Source organism: Musca autumnalis, unplaced genomic scaffold, assembly GCF_047663935.1.
Source record: "Musca autumnalis isolate F117 unplaced genomic scaffold, ASM4766393v1 scaffold_5, whole genome shotgun sequence".
Taxonomy (NCBI): domain Eukaryota; kingdom Metazoa; phylum Arthropoda; class Insecta; order Diptera; family Muscidae; genus Musca; species Musca autumnalis.
The window spans coordinates 84278244-84296992 of NW_027412088.1; positions in this window are offsets into that span (position 1 = coordinate 84278244).

Sequence of the window (18749 nt, forward strand, 5' to 3'; positions counted from 1 at the left end):
TGGTCACTACCGGCTGGGGTTGGCCAGGCTGGCACAAGCTATTGAAAAACAAAAAATATGTTGTTGGCTCAGGAAGCACATGGCGGTTATTTTGCCGCAATCAAATTGATAGCAATCTACAATAATTTGTTTGAAAAATTTTCAGCATGATTATTATCGTTATAAGTAATAAGGTGAAATAATGGCAAAAGCCTGTTCTTTTTTTCGTATTACGTCTTATCCTGGGTGATCCCGCTTGTGTTCTATTTAGACAAGTGTAGTTGAAATGACAAGAACGATGCTGCAAAAACACGTTTCGGTTTTATAAAGTAGCCAATACGAGGACACAGTATCGTTAACATGAGAGAAATTGTACTTGCAAATTGTAATTAGCAGGTAATTATACACTCAGCCTTACAACCAAAGAGATTACATATATACGCAATCTCATGGTGACCGGTTCTATGCATCGGATTGACTCAGATGACTTTTCGAACAGGGACCGTGATCTCAACATGTATGTGTTTGTGTTCGTATATTTTTCACCTTGGGAGCGGCAATATATCCCGGAATGCCTTCTCCGAGCCCTTTTGGTCCGTGCCGGGATAGAGAAGAACCCCGAGCCATGGATCTGTTTCTTTAGCCCGAATTCCACATTCGCCACATGTCAACATTGGTGAGATTTAGTGGAAGTGGGAATAGGTGCACTTCTGAAACTGTGCTGGTCTCAGTCGACTCAGGGACTTCTACGATAGGATGTATGTATGGTGGCTGTTGTACCAGACCATCTTCCTGCGTGTCTCCAATTTCGTCGTCGAAACAAGAGACACCACAGTTGTATTCCCAACAACAGAAACGCAGCATCTAACACCAAATGTTGTTGTTCGGCGCCCCGAAAATCCATCGATCCTGCAATTCAATTGCAACGGTGTCCGCAACAAAGTCAGCGAAATTATAGACTTTTTGAATCGGAAAACTAGTGGTCGCCGCGGTCCAGGAAAAACCTGAAGTTTGCAACGTTGCGATCGTACAGGATGTATCTCGCTTGAGGCTGACGCTAGTTTGGAGTAACAGTAAAGCGTTGGACTGCCGAGGTAGAGTTGCGTAATGTGTACATATTGCAGACGAATAGTTGTTTATGCTCGAAATTAGTTTGTGTTTGGAAGGCAATAACCGTCTGGTGCTAGGGGACTTTAACGCGTATCATGCTAGGCAATGGCCAGAGTGTAACAGCGCTGGCCGCGCAAATTGAAAGATCCACATTTTTCACGGTCAAATCACTCATGACTCCGGCGTGACAGTGACAGATCCAAAGAGATGGACGTGTTTTATTAACCGCAATTTAAAGAGCTGCCCAAAAGTGATAGAGTCGTGGAAGTGCCACCCCAATATACGATGAACGGTGTTGGAGACGTCCTCAGAAACGTGAAATCATCCAAAGCGTTTTGCCCAAAAAGGAATTCAGTGGTTATTATTAAGCAACTGGACGAATCCGGGGTTGAGTATTTGATAAGTGTTCTCAATATATCGTTAGCCACCCATATTGTAACAGAAGCGTGGGAAGTTGACAGGGTGGTTTCGCCACTGTAGCAAGACAATATTGTTAACAGAGGCTACTCCAGTATCAAGGATTCTAGAGGCATACTCCTCGCCATGCACAACATCAGGATTCCGAAAAATGCACAACACCACAACAGCATAACACGTCATCTCCACACATATCAGTCGAGGACTGAACCAGAGCAGGCTCTAGACCTATCGAAGGCTTCGATACCGTCAAGCATGTCATGCTGTTCGGGGATATTATAAAGATCTATATGTCGTTTGTGAAATTCATCCCCAAGACAGGTGATATCTCTGTAACTATTTCATCTCTATCTTTCTGAAGTTCTACACCCTACAAACGGCATAGAGATCGTAATGTATGCGGGCTATTGTCGGGTACTATCTTCGCTGTCCGCCAGTACTTGTGTTGTTGAGGAAGATACATTGTAGACGTCTTATAAAGCAATAGGCCGGTTTGTGGTAAGCAATGTGGCTCCGTCGTGGTATGGAGTGAGAGGTCAAACGTTATAAACAATAAACTCTAGCTCAAAGATCCTATCAGGCAGTCTTGAATGACATTCATACTGATGCAGTTGCACAGGCAGTGCAAAGGTTGTGGTTTTAGTCCAGTTAAGATCCGGACGACGCAGCCGCTTCAATTCGTATTTTTTCTGTTTATGGGTCCTTTGGTGATCAAATGCAAATTTTAACCGAATGTATTTTTGTGGTCATGTTTACAGCGATATAATGGTTTTCGTGGACAAGTCTATGCTTCATATGACATAATGGACCAAAAGCTTTAAAAATGCAGGGTGAGTGATTGGCATTTGTCTAATAATTGCACATAGTAATATTTATTTCACAATTAAATCACGTGCAAAGGTTTTTGGATCAAATGGAAAAAATTAATTCTTTAAAAGCTCTAAAAAATCCTACATTAACAAAATAAAATGTCGCAGGGAATCGTTCCTAAATTTGGATCCAGTTCCAGGATGGACTAGGACAGTTCACTTCAACACTTTTACGCTTTAACAATTTTAACAGTGGATAGTTGTTGCGATCATGACTACAATACGTTAATTTGTTTTCTAGTTGAGATATGGTCTTCAAAATGTACCAAAAAATTACGCTGGGATCTATGTGGACCTACATAATTATTGCACAGAAAGATTCAATAAAGAAGTCAACATGAATGAAAACTTCATGTTTTACAAGAACGGCACTAGAGTCTTTGGTGTTCCCACTGTTGTCAGAGCATTATGGAAAAAATATAATGTTGTATGGATAGACCAACAAAAACTTGCAACTGTGAAATTTCAGAACATTATCAAAATATTAAACAGAGCTTAAATTTATAACGACCTTTCCGACTCATGAGTTACATTTGGTAGCATAGTGTCAGAAGAAGATGTATTAACAATTCGCATTATGCCAGTTTATAACCACTTCAATTATCCACAACTTGCTTTAAGCAATAAGTCTTCATCGTAAATTATAATTTTGAAAACCGCACATAAGATAACTGAAAAATTATTTGACAACATCATATCTCTTACGAATTATACGATAGAATTATTCTTGAATATGGAATAAGCGGTCAATTCGAATTCAATGACACTCTTATGTTGTAGCAAACAAAAAAATAAACAACTTTATAAGAAACTAGCAGACCCCGGTCCGCGTTGCTGGCCCGTCGTAATGAGTTTCAATGACAACTTTTTATCGACTTTATGCTTGACAATTCAAAAATAGGTATTTTCTACCTCACTTCTTCGGTCCATTGTCAAACCGGGAAGGATTTCAAATTTATCGACAGATTTTGTCTGTAACCTTTCTTTTCTCTTACGGAATATGTCGGATTTTTCGCCAATTTGTGCCTTTTTGGATTTATTATCGTCCATGTCCCTGTCTTTATCATAAAGCGATCTAATTATAACAGTTAAAAAATGGTTAAATCGAATTCTCCCGCTTATTGAGACTTATATGTTTTAGCTTTTCATGGCTGATGGACCGTTGAACCTCACCATTTAAGTACATTTGTAAATATATAGTTTTTTCTGATCGGGGGCGCAACCATCATTGTCTCGAAAACTAATTTGAAACCTGATGCACTCATAAGTTTAGCAATATAGCGATTATAAAATAACAGGCCCCGAAATTCGTCTACAAATATATAACATTTTGGACCACGTGACATTCCTGAACATTTTCTGAAAATTAGGTTCAGTAGTTTTGGAAAAATAATGTTTTGAAAAGAGTGGGCGTGGTCATCAGTTTCAAGATATAACATATTAAAAAAAGTGGGCCTGGTCCTGTATTTTGGCTCCAAATATGTATCTAGGGTGCACACAACTTCATTGCCTACCAAAATATACACTGAAACCAATATAATCATAAGTTTGGCTTATACATATAGCGTTTAACAGAAAGGCATGGGAAGGTACCCCACCTCTTCCGAAATTCATTAAATATACATAACAACAGAAAACATTGAGTTTTTGTGGCAAATTTTATGGAAATTCAGTAGTATTAGAGTTATGACATATTAAAAAACAGGCGTAGTCGGGGCAATAGGCCCCAAAGAAGTACCTAGGTTGTAGATTAATCCCGATACATACATAATTTTTGCAAATATAACGTTTTTTCTAATGTCTCGCTCCCTCTGGAATTCAATAAAATATGTAACCTGTTTTCGGGGGCGTGGTAAACTTTTCTTTCCAAAAAACCTAAGTTGGGTTACGACAGCATTTGATTTTTTTTCATAAAGGTAATGCGTTTCTTTTAAATATGCCCCCTTCAAAATTCAAGAAAATATGCCTGTATATTCCCTGACATTTTCAGGAAAATCGGTTCAGTAGTTTTGTATATGTAACATATTTTAAAAAGTGGGTATGTTCAAGTCTTTGGTTCCTAAAAAAGTAGGTAACTACTAACCCCCAAATAGATACATTCGTAATTATTGTAAATATAACATTTTTAAAAAAGTTGGGAATAGGGGAAGTACCCCGCCCTTTCCGAAATTCAAATGAATTTGTAGCCTATTTTAAGCGGGGGCCATCTCTGTACAGTAGTTCTTGTAGAAATGATAAAAATTGAAAAAAGTGGGCGTACAAGTGGGCATGGTAAAATTTTCTTTGCATAAAAACCCAAGTCGAAAATCGGTCCAGCCGTTCTCAACTGATGCCATTACCAACGAACGATATTTGATTTTTATTTATATTGATTTAAAAGTTTAGACACATTGCGAATTTCTTAAAAATCCCTTCAGTAGTTTTGTAGAAATAACCTAATTAGAAAGTGAGCGTGGTCGGATCTTAAGTCCCAAAATAAGTACGTAAGATTGGAGACACAATCGCCATTGACTCGCAAATGAATTCCCAAACCGATACATTCGTATTTGTTGCAAATATTGCATTTTTACAAAAATAGGGAAAAGGGGAGGTACCCGCCCGATCCGAAAGTCATAAAATATGTAGCCTATTTGTATCGGGGACCAACCCTGTACATTCGCTGAAAGTTTAGGGAAAATCGATTCAGTAGTTTCGTAGATATAACATATTTAAAAAAAGTGGGCGTTGTCCAGTCTTAATGCCCCAAATAAGCACGTAAGGTCAGAGACACAATCGCCATTGACTCGGAAATTAATTTTTAAAGCGATACATTTGTAATTGTTGCAAATATTGCATTTTTACAAAAATAGGGCATAGGGGAGGTACCCCGCCCGATCCGAAATTCAACCAAATATGTAGCCTATTTCAACCGGAGGCCATCACTCTACGTTCCCTGAAAATTTCAGGAAAATCTATTGAGTAGTTTCGTGGATATAACATAATTATAAAAGTTGGCGGAAAAGTAGGCGTGGCCAATTTTTCTTTGCACAAAAACCTAAACTGGACTATGACTAACATTTCTACAAAAAATTATCCAAATCGCTCCAGCCGTTTTCAACTGATTCAATTACCAACAAACGACAATTGAGTTTTATATAATAAGACTAGTTAAACTTGGAACAACTTTTCGACATTGATCTTTGGTAAAAAAAAAAAAATATCTCTAGCATTTACATATTTTAGCCATTTATAGATGAAAATACTTGCAGTTGTTAGTTTTTGGTAACTGGTATTTAGTTTTAAGGCCACAGGCTACTGACGGAAAACTAAGCCATTGCACATTCGGAAACGTACAGATAGTTCCAACTGTTGATTCTATTACCGAAATGATGCAATGGGAGCAAACATTGCCGGTTAACTTTTCTTGATTTTTATTACATTTAAATTGCATTTACACTGCTTGTTGTTTTTTTCGTTGGAAGATTTATGGACTTTATTTTGTGTCGTGTAATGTCTATTGAGGACACTTAATATGGGGCAATTAAATGAAAATATTTTTTTTTTAGCTTTTGGTTAAGCGACAAGTTTAAAACATACAGAAACGCTAGTTACATCATTAGCAATTTGCCTAAGAACTATTTTGAACATTCTCTTTTTATGTTAAGTGGTGGATATGTAAGTGTGGTATATATGTAAATTATTTTTGGAATTGATGTTGACAGCAAAGAAATTAATTTAACCCTGCGATGTATGTATGGTGGTAGAATGGTAGCAAGCATCCAAGAATTATGACGCTGATGAGGGTTGAACGACGGTGAATCTTTGGGAGCTATGAGAAAGCAAACAACGGCCTAGCAACGCGGTCCCGGATCTGCTAGTTTCTATATAGAATCTGTGGAAACATCTTAAGTAATTTCAGGCCCAATATTCACAATGACTTCTATACGGTATTATAATTTCAACACTATCCTTAAGCAGGCCCTACACTGGATTAAAGCGCAAAACAATTGGATTTTTGAATCTGGATCTAACTGGATCTTTGGGTATTTGTGTCACGAAACATGGTTGGTTTACATTGTGGCTATTACTTTCATTGCCTAACTTAGTATGTTTATTATACCGTTGTGAACACCACATCACTCGTTATATTATTTTTCCAATTATGTTTTGCCTGATAAATTAACAAATCTCAGTAGGTCATCAAACCTAATTCAGTTGTCTCAGCGAGATCGCGGAGGAACGGTCGCCCTAGAATTTTCAATCATCGTTGCATGTGTGCGGGGCAGGAGCAGAGGAGGTGTTCAACAGTTTCCTCCTGTTCTACACAGAAAAAATTACTGTATTTTAGGAATAGTGTCCATAAATTTTTGCCAAGGTTCACATTTCTGCATTTCAAGAACGCCTTTCCTAAAGCAAAAAAAAACTGGTTTCTTCTAAGAGATTGAAAACGAAAAATTTGGCGAGTTGTTTTTATTTACTAACAACAACCACCACCACACACCACCAACCAAAGCAGAGACAAATTTTGATGCTTTTTAAAAAGCATAATTGCAATCATATAATTTGTTTGCACCCAAACATATATTTGTTTGCAGGACCCAAACATATGTTATGTTTGGAACTGATTGCAAACGAATATATGTTTGCTGCAAAATATGTTTGGGACATATGTTGGAGAGGCCCTTTTTCCTCCGTCTTACGACTGACGGTCTCTAAGAACACCGAACTGGATTAAATGCCAGATTCACCCCATCATTGACAGACATAATTAAAAGACTTGAAAACAAAACCAAAATAATGGCCCGTATTTTTACTCGATAAAGGCCCGTTGTAGATGACAAAGAAGGAAATTGGGCTGAAGTTCCTTTTTTAAGTAAATATATTTCGTGGGTTCGATTCCCCGGCCAGGCAACATCAAAACACTTTTCAACGGTGGCAAAATACCCCTCAGTAATGTTGGCGACATTTCCTGAGTATTTCAGCCATGTAAAACTTCTCGAAAAAAGTGGTGTCTTAGACACGCCGTTCGGACTCGGCGATAAACTGTAGGTCCCATATCATTGAGCTAATATGAATCGGGGTGCACTCATTGATATGAGAGAAGTCTCCATTGTCCCTTATGGGATGTTCGTGGAACAATTATTATATTTTTCGTCTACACAATATGACGGCGGTATATTGTGTAGAGGAGAGATATATTTACTTAAAAAAGGAACTTCAGCCCAATTTCCGTCTTTGTCATCTACAATATTTATTATAAATCGATGGGTACTGATCCATCAACCGATTGTGCTTTCCAATGATTCTAACAAGGTACATATGTATACTAGGGATATAGAGCATGAAAAACTATTATGAAATAAGGTGTAATTTTTTCTCTATCGCCTAATGCATTGAAGTTCAGTAATGCATTTTTTAATTTTAGCTGTTATGACAACATATTTGCTTTTAACTAAATTTTTTATTTTTTTGTAATCTAATTTAAAATCATTACCAAAGCATTCTGGACCAATTTGTTCTCAAATCGCTCCATTTCGGAGCATTTTAGGAATTTTTGACACTATTGCAATTTTTGTTTCTTCTTTATAAACTCGTGAATTTTATGTTTATATTTATTGTACCTATTGGACAAGAGAATATGGTGTCATTTGCAACAAATTCGCGAAAGTTACAGACAGTTTTTAATAACTTTGCCTGTGAGAAATTTATTTTTTTTCTATGAATATTTATTCAAACAAAGCAAATTTAAAATTATAAGTAGAAAAAATATCAAAAGGGTTTTAGTAATTACAGTCCGCGCGGAAACTTTTTTCACCGAATCGATCTTAGAAACGCGTTTTCATTATTAGAACAAAATTCCCCACGTGGTACTGGTGTTGTATTTTTGTAAAAAACATATACGATTCTCACAGGTCAAGTCAACAAAAACAGCCTGTAACTTTCGCGACTTCGTTGCAAATGACCCCATATTCTTTTGTGCGGTAGGTACAAAAAATATAAACATAAAATTCACGAGTTTATAAAGAAAAAGCAAAAATTGCAATAGTATCAAAATTTCCTAATATGCTCCAAATGGCGCGATTTGAGAACAAATTGGTCCAGAACGCTTTGATAATTCTTTTAAATTAGACTACAAAAAAATAAAAATTTTAATTAAAAGCAAATATGTTGTCATAACAGCTAAAATTACAAAATGCATTACTGAACTTCAATGCGTTTGGTGCGGAAACTTCTTTCGCGATAGAGAAAAATTGACGCCGTATTTCATAATAGTTTTCCATGCTCTACACGGCTATGTGTTGGTATTTTTTTGGTTATAGCCCTAATGTATACTTCTTTGGGTAGAAAAATCCTAAACTTCAAACAATCCCTATCTAATTTTATCTTAGGCAACAACAACAATGTACGAACATAAAACAGAATACAAATGTACGTAACCTATTAAAATATTAGCATCATCTGTACAAAATTCCCGTTTTTCTCCGGTGCATTGAAAATACCGGTAGATTCATCCCTGTTCACTCCTTCAAATTCAAATTCAAACTTTGGTTGAGCTTAACGACTACGTACAAACTTGGCAAAAAACATCAACAACAAACAATTTCATCCATAATTATTGTTGCTTGTAACGCCTCAAACATAATCATTTAACAAACGAATAAAAAAATCATTTGGCAACAGAAAAACAATAAAACAACATTTTTAAACACAAACGGCAACAAATGCAACAGATGTTCGTTCATCTTCTGGACACCGGCATCATCATCATCCACATCAACAGCGGCAACAACGAGATGTTAAGGTGATTTGCTCAACAAAGCTGGTCATAGGTGTACTTTTATGCCGGTATGAGTGTGAAATTATTACTGCTGTCCAATAATTGGCCCATGAAAAAGCCAATAGCTGTATTCCATACACAAAGGAGGATTTAAGGACAAGAAAAAAACTAAAGAAGTCTCTCTCTCTAATCAAACAACTCTTCAAACATTCATCAACAGTCAATGATGGGGGTTACACTGGAGAACAAAATCTTATAAACTTACTTAAGAAGTTGAAAATTAATGTTTCAGGGAGTGTTAAGGCCAATTCCACGACGACGAATTCTATGCAACGAATTGGCTCGGAGGTAATCTTCGAGCATTGGTTCTAGATGAAAGTTGAGATTATAACCAGTCTTTAGTAACCCATTGTCTGAAGTCCGGAAATAATCAGGGTGGTTCAACTACTGCAAGTGAATCGAGCTGGTCGTCAAATCAACTATATGTATGGAAGAAGAGAATGAAATCATGAAAAATTTCACAAACTATTGGAATTGGTAGCCTCACAGTAAAATAGACTTTCGTACACAAAATTTTGGTATCTAGCAGCATCAGATTCAAACGCCTTGGTATACATAATTTAGACTAGACACGGAGGAAAACAAGGCCTCTCTAACATATGTCCCAACATATTTTGCTGCAAACATATATGTATATGTTTGCAACAGTCCCAAACGTAACATACATATGTATTGGTCCTACAAACATTATATGTTTGGGTGCAAACAAATATTTATCTGGGTTCAAAAAAAAAAAATATGTTTGGGTGCACACTAATATATGTATGGGTGAAAACAAATGTACAAATATTTGTTTAGATGAAGTATAAATACAAACCCAAAATCCACAAAAACATACACATACACACATTTATAAATGTTGGTGGTTTTATTGAAATGCATAGAAATACCAAACGCAAAAGCTACGATAGACGCTTAGATACATACAAACATGGACGGAGCCGACCATGGGATACCCTATACCACTATCCCTGGACAATCGCTCTCCACGGAACTTCTTTTCAATGATTGTGAAAATTTAATTATCAAATATCAGAAATGTAATCTTATTATATAAAACTCAATTGTCGTTTGTTGGTAATTGAATCAGTTGAAAACGGCTGGAGCGATTTGGATAATTTTTTGTAGAAATGTTAGTCATAGTCCAGTTTAGGTTTTTGTGCAAAGAAAAATTGGCCACGCCTACTTTTCCGCCAACTTTTATAATTATGTTATATCCACGAAACTACTCAATAGATTTTCCTGAAATTTTCAGGGAACGTAGAGTGATGGCCTCCGGTTGAAATAGGCTACATATTTGGTTGAATTTCGGATCGGGCGGGGTACCTCCCCTATGCCCTATTTTTGTAAAAATGCAATATTTGCAACAATTACAAATGTATCGCTTTAAAAATTAATTTCCGAGTCAATGGCGATTGTGTCTCTGACCTTACGTGCTTATTTGGGGCATTAAGACTGGACAACGCCCACTTTTTTTAAATATGTTATATCTACGAAACTACTGAATCGATTTTCCCTAAACTTTCAGCGAATGTACAGGGTTGGTCCCCGATACAAATAGGCTACATATTTTATGACTTTCGGATCGGGCGGGTACCTCCCCTTTTCCCTATTTTTGTAAAAATGCAATATTTGCAACAAATACGAATGTATCGGTTTGGGAATTCATTTGCGAGTCAATGGCGATTGTGTCTCCAATCTTACGTACTTATTTTGGGACTTAAGATCCGACCACGCTCACTTTCTAATTAGGTTATTTCTACAAAACTACTGAAGGGATTTTTAAGAAATTCGCAATGTGTCTAAACTTTTAAATCAATATAAATAAAAATCAAATATCGTTCGTTGGTAATGGCATCAGTTGAGAACGGCTGGACCGATTTTCGACTTGGGTTTTTATGCAAAGAAAATTTTACCATGCCCACTTGTACGCCCACTTTTTTCAATTTTTATCATTTCTACAAGAACTACTGTACAGAGATGGCCCCCGCTTAAAATAGGCTACAAATTCATTTGAATTTCGGAAAGGGCGGGGTACTTCCCCTATTCCCAACTTTTTTAAAAATGTTATATTTACAATAATTACGAATGTATCTATTTGGGGGTTAGTAGTTACCTACTTTTTTAGGAACCAAAGACTTGAACATACCCACTTTTTAAAATATGTTACATATACAAAACTACTGAACCGATTTTCCTGAAAATGTCAGGGAATATACAGGCATATTTTCTTGAATTTTGAAGGGGGCATATTTAAAAGAAACGCATTACCTTTATGAAAAAAAATCAAATGCTGTCGTAACCCAACTTAGGTTTTTTGGAAAGAAAAGTTTACCACGCCCCCGAAAACAGGTTACATATTTTATTGAATTCCAGAGGGAGCGAGACATTAGAAAAAACGTTATATTTGCAAAAATTATGTATGTATCGGGATTAATCTACAACCTAGGTACTTCTTTGGGGCCTATTGCCCCGACTACGCCTGTTTTTTAATATGTCATAACTCTAATACTACTGAATTTCCATAAAATTTGCCACAAAAACTCAATGTTTTCTGTTGTTATGTATATTTAATGAATTTCGGAAGAGGTGGGGTACCTTCCCATGCCTTTCTGTTAAACGCTATATGTATAAGCCAAACTTATGATTATATTGGTTTCAGTGTATATTTTGGTAGGCAATGAAGTTGTGTGCACCCTAGATACATATTTGGAGCCAAAATACAGGACCAGGCCCACTTTTTTTAATATGTTATATCTTGAAACTGATGACCACGCCCACTCTTTTCAAAACATTATTTTTCCAAAACTACTGAACCTAATTTTCAGAAAATGTTCAGGAATGTCACGTGGTCCAAAATGTTATATATTTGTAGACGAATTTCGGGGCCTGTTATTTTATAATCGCTATATTGCTAAACTTATGAGTGCATCAGGTTTCAAATTAGTTTTCGAGACAATGATGGTTGCGCCCCCGATCAGAAAAAACTATATATTTACAAATGTACTTAAATGGTGAGGTTCAACGGTCCATCAGCCATGAAAAGCTAAAACATATAAGTCTCAATAAGCGGGAGAATTCGATTTAACCATTTTTTAACTGTTATAATTAGATCGCTTTATGATAAAGACAGGGACATGGACGATAATAAATCCAAAAAGGCACAAATTGGCGAAAAATCCGACATATTCCGTAAGAGAAAAGAAAGGTTACAGACAAAATCTGTCGATAAATTTGAAATCCTTCCCGGTTTGACAATGGACCGAAGAAGTGAGGTAGAAAATACCTATTTTTGAATTGTCAAGCATAAAGTCGATAAAAAGTTGTCATTGAAACTCATTACGACGGGCCAGCAACGCGGACCGGGGTCTGCTAGTGTATAATACTTATGACCAAAACCAAAAAGTTATCTAGCATGACAAAGACATTTTTGTAGCAGGAAAGGAAACTTTAGTTCACGTAAAATGTAATGAAACCCACTTACTACTACTTCCGTTCTTTAACCGCTACGTTATTGAAATTTTTACCAATTTCACACAAAAGTTTCAGTCCATTTAGCCCGCTAAGTATTATCTGATCTTCACGTTGGTACGCTTCTTCTACATCATAAACTCAAACTTTGTTTAAAATTTTGCGGGTTATTATTTTGACCTACAGAGCCGCTACAAAATTGGTTAAAATTTTGTTTTTGGTCCATTTCATCCCCTGAACATTTCACGATCATCACCAAAAACTAATCCCGAACCCAACCTTCTTAAAAAATTCGTTACAATCGGTCCATAATTGCGGCCTTAAGCTTGTTTACAATTTTTAATGGACGGACACACATCGCTAAATCGCTTTATCTCATCGAGATATGAATTTCGGCATACCAAATAAGGGGTCTAGGACGAATATTTCGTGGTGTTACATAAACTTTTGGAGAGACAATATGTAGCATGGGATAAAAATGTGGTTCTCTACACAGAACCCATTATTAGGCAGTAGGTCCGTTATCTAGCAAACACTTTATTGCAATTTACATCAGAGGAAAGGTCAGTAGTTTCTTTCCATATGTAGGCTACTTTGCGAAATATATATGTCCTCAAGGAATTAAAATATCGACCAAAAATAAAATTTTTATATTTTTCATACAAAAGTAATGGTCCATTTCACCCGCTAAAGAATATTAGATCATCATTCAAAATTGTAGGCATCTTTTTCGACCTATACTCTTGCCCGGTGCAAAATTTCGTGGCTATTGACGTATAATTGCGACTTCTAGCGAGTTTATTATTACACTACAAACAAATAACGGGATATATTAGGCTGTAACTCTGTTATCTGATCATGCACACCAACATAATTGGCATGAATTGAAAGGTCAAGAGTTTAAGGAATTAAGATATAAGCTGTATAATAAAAATTTTCACAATTTTCACACAAAAGTTTTGGTCCATTTAACCCTATAAATATTATCCGATCGCCATCTCAAATTCCAAGCTTCTCCTTTGTGATATACTCTTACCTTATTTAAAATTACGCGTTGATCGGACTATCATTGAGACCTACAGAGCCGCTAGAAAATTGGATAAATATTATGTTTTTTTCCATTTTACCGGCTAAATATTTCACGATCATCACCAATAAGAATAGGGATCTATTCTGATCTGAACCCAACCTCCATACAAAATTTCGTGACGATCGGCCCATAATTGCGGCCTGGAGCGTGTTTACTATTTATAATGGACAGACGGACGGACGGACACACATCTCAAAATCGCTTTATCTCGTCGAGATATGAAGATTGGTATACCACATTGGGGGTCTTCGACGAATATTTCGCGGTGTTACATGAATTTTTACCAAAACAAACTTATAATACCCTTTTCCACATTGTGGTATAGGGCATAAATATATACTCGTATTTTTTCTGCAAGGAGAGCACCTTGAAAAAAGTGATGAAACTCTAAAAATTGCAACTGGTGTATTATGTAGTAGATTCAGAACCCTTTTCTGAAGATATTCCCGTGGCAGAATTTCAGATAATGCTGGATAATTTTGTAAAACTCTATAATATAAAACTATAATTTTGTATAAAAAAATTCTTAGGTTGTAACCTACGAGTATATGACAATTTTGTCCGCTGTAAGAAACATTTTGAAGAAAACTATATCTTAAAACAGAAAGTACACACCGAAACCATTCCACTAAATATCATACCTATGCATTTGATTATTACCAAACTCTTACAAATTGAGTTTAAATTCTGCTCTAAGTTTTAATCATTTTTAATAGTTTTTATTTTACCTTCGAAATTTTGACTTTGAATTCGAATTATACCGCCGCGAATTTTAAATATTTTTGAAAACAAATTGAATATCCCTATAATTTGATATGTTCTTTCTTCAAATCAAATTATAAAACTCGCGTTATTAAAAGTGCAAAAATCTACTTTTTTGCTAAAAGCCTGTCCAAATTACCTATAGTGCAATCCCATGATGATGGTTTCTATGAAAAGAATTTGATCGGAGGTAACTGACATTGTCTTTAAGAAAAGTTGATATTATAACTTGTCGTTAGACTACATGATGAGCTGATTTCAGAAAAATAGGCAGGGTGGTTTGGATACTGTGAAGCTGGGCAGGATGTCGGTAAAGGTCATTTGATGAAGTGTGGAGGAAATATATAAAGATATATAGAGTAACACGACGATTTCGCCAAGGTGGAGTAAAATTTATGGAACTTAACATATTTGGCAAAGATGCCAAGTTGGTGGTTTTGCCGCTACTTGTGGTGATTTTTAGATTTAAATCGCTATGGTAGCGATTTTGGTGGTTTAAGGCAGCGGTTGTAGCGATTTCATTTTTAAATCTAACAAAGAAGAGTATATTGTGCAACGAGTGAAATATTCATATATTTAGATGAAAGATCGAGTTCAATAATATAGAAAAGCATGTGAATCGGATATTTTATTGAACAAATGGATACAAACATGTATGTGCGATTTTTTTTAATTTCTATCTTTTTACATATTTCGTAGAGTTTTTTTCTATCTTAAAAATTGCGAGCTGTATCTGTATCAACAGACGGACGGACGGACGTAAAGACGGACAGGGCTATTTTGACTTAGAATTGTATGCTGATCAAGAATATATACTTCATAGGGTCTCCGACGAGTATTTGGATGTGTTACAAACGGAATGACACATTTAATTATACCCTCCATATTATGGTGGATTGTATAACGAGGTGCCATACAGCTGGCACATAATTAATGTCGGGCATATGTGGAAAGCATTACCCTTTTCCATGGTTCAAGAATAGGATTAGGCAGGAGGCACTTCACTATAGTGTTGTTCTGCTGAAATTGTTGTTGCATTGTGTAATTTACCATAAACAACCAAATCTCTCCTCTACAACCTATTGTTGTATCACCAAAAGTATTACAGCCGCTTCTAGTCCTCTTCCTTTGACTTGAACTATTAGTGAAAAATCTAGGCAATTTCGAAAATTGCTTGTTCTTGTTGGTGTATGTGATGTTCTCACCATTGCCACTGTGTATTTTATGAGTTACAAATTTATGTTACCTCACTTGTAGTCAGTAATTCTGGTTACATTCTTCTTCAGACGGGAAACTGGACAATTTTGTGGAAATGCGATGCGTGCTTACAAGGCAACATTAAATGCCTTCAATGTTATTCTATCGTTGTTGCTTTCCAATGCTTTGAACTGCTAGCGAGGCTAAGCGCATGGTATTTTAACGCCAAATTTGATGAAGCGAGGAATATTGCGAATGTGTAAACAGCATGCCGCAAATTACAATGGCCCCCTACTACGACTGTTTGGTGTAAAATTTAATGAATTTTCAACTTTTTAGCTTTGGTTTCGATTTAGTTGATGATGATTGATAAGATCCAAAAAATCCAAACGGCAACAAGTGTTAATATAGTTGGGTGGATAGGAGTTCAGCAAAAGTAATTAGTTCAAAAGTTGAAACTAATTCTATTAACTTTTATCTTCTCATCTCAGTGGGAGATTGTTGATTTATAACAGTTAATAAAATACCAGGAGATTAATGTGATAATGGGGTGAAGGGTAAATGCACAAAACGTAAACACGAGGACCACGAAACGTTAACATTAGGCACACAAATATGAGCCTTGGCAAGAAAGACAGAGTTGGTGTACTCTGCACAAATATGTGGAAGGTAAATAAATTTATGATAATATATCAATATTGTAAACCTAAACCATGCCGTGGGGACCCAAACTATTGTGATGCGATTTCTAAAAGACAAACATTAACATATAGATAAGGTTCAGAACCGCGTGCCTGCCATTTGGAAAATAGATAATGCGGAGATAAATAAGTTAGAAAGAGAGGAAAACATTTTATTTTTTGACTTGTAGCATGGTGCGGTATTTTTTTTTCGTTGCAGCCACATTAGACCTTTAGTAAATGGAACTAGACTTTTTGGCTCAGCTTAATATAAGATTGTGAAAGATTGGATGGTATGTTTACCCATAATTCGCAGTTTTTTGGTCCTGAGCATAGCACAGTGACATAGTAAGTGTCGAGCACCTGTATATGTTTCTTATGTTGTTTGCAATACCTGAAGTTGTTGTAACTGGCTCTGGGTCTATCTCCAGTTCTAGGAATGTGGCTGTTTCGATGAGTTTTAACTACAATAGAAAATGTACAGTGTGTCGTGGGGGTTCGTGCCTGTGCCCCATAGAAATTTTGGCGGCTGCACCATCCGAGCGTAGTTTTTGGCATATGCTAGGCATCTGTGTGAATGCTATTAAAACCTGTTTGATAGGCTGTCATCTGGTGGGGATGGAATGTAGGAAAGGTAGTGGTTAAACAGTTCCGGAGATATCACCACACCCTGGCGAACTCCCAGTTTCATTCTACCAAGCTTTGACTTCTTGTTCCTGAATTCCAGACATATAACTGATTACCCAACGTTTCGAACTTGGCCGGAGGGTTGTCTGCTCATAGCGGTTATTAGTGAACTCTCGGAAACAAGGCGTTCAGAGGTGATGAAATTGGGCGGCCTGCTGATGCAGACAATTACGGTAAGATGGTCAGACCCAAGAGAAACACGGGTTGCCAGGTGACGTCATTTGCCAGACCATATCATATCTGGCGAACTGTGATACTCTCCGATATGGGTATGGTATGGGCGTCCTCATTGACCATGCAAAACGTAGAGCTATCAATCTGCTCAGCCAGCAATATATCCCTCTGGTAATTTCCGAGGACTCAATGCCACAACTCATGATGAACATTTTGGGCCTACAAGCAGAAAATTATATGTTAGAATAAGTAAAAAACTATCAGTCGGCTTTGCCGACAGAGATATACCCTCAGAAGATCTATGTGGGCCGTTTTAGAAGTTTAACTAAATTTTGAAAAAATAAAAGGAGGTCCAAAGTTTGGAGCAAATTGGTTGCCCCGTTCAAAAATATCGTGCATATCATTTTAGTGGCGTTTTTTAAATATTGGGGAGCAGTACCGGATGTTGGGGACCGGTATTGCCCATTTTCGAACAGAAACTAAGTTTGAACCAAATATGAAGAAGGCCAAATTTTGGACCAAATCGTGCTCTCCACCTTTCGGGATGTTTTCTCAAGAAGCATGGACTTACCCCTAAAAAAAACTTTTGCCATCGTAATTGAGGCAGCGAAAGCAAGTTGCTTCAACAAAAATCAAAGTGATACGAAAGTAGGTCTTAAAGTAGGCCTGTGCACACAACTACATACATATTTTGAGATTGTATTTGTTTGAAGATACAAATATTTCCCATAATATCCCAACATACCATTTTGTGTCATTTTATAAAATACCAAAACAAAAAATATTTATAAAAATGTTCTGCTTCTACAGGAGAAGGCTACAATAAGCGTACATATTAAATATTATCCATGGGATACCGTTTAGATCATTTTCTAGTTATTACACATGCAGTTTAAAACTTTTTTGTAATATTATCTCAAGTAATTTTAGTATGCTGGGTTGTATTTTGCCATAGAAAAAATGTGTATTGAGTGAGAAAATTGACACACACCGACAGCAGAAGGGCGCCCTTTGAACAGCCTTATCTTAAAGTGAACTTATCCGAAATTTTGTATGGGAGGTACTCGAAAGATTGGACAAATATAGTCCATATTCAAACCTATTCTATATGGGGTAGATATATTAGGATGTGTAAAGTGTGGACCAAATCGGCCACTCCCGTCAAGAGTTATCGAACTCCGAACATTTTTGAAGTTTTGTGGTGGAGGTACCCGAAGTTGTGAACAGATATAGCTTATCTTCGAACTTAAACTAAGTTTGGACAATATATTACGAAGGCCAACTTTTGGACTGAATATGCACATCCGTTCGAGAGTTATCTTGCGCTCCAACCACTACACACGGTGTTATAGGGGTTTTTTGCACCTTTCAGGTTATTTCCTCTGGAAGTATTGATTTGCCTCTGATGCAACTTGTACCGTCGTATAGGGGACAGTGAATACAAGTTGATACAACAAAAAATCAAAGCGATCCGAGGACAGGTCCTAATATGAACT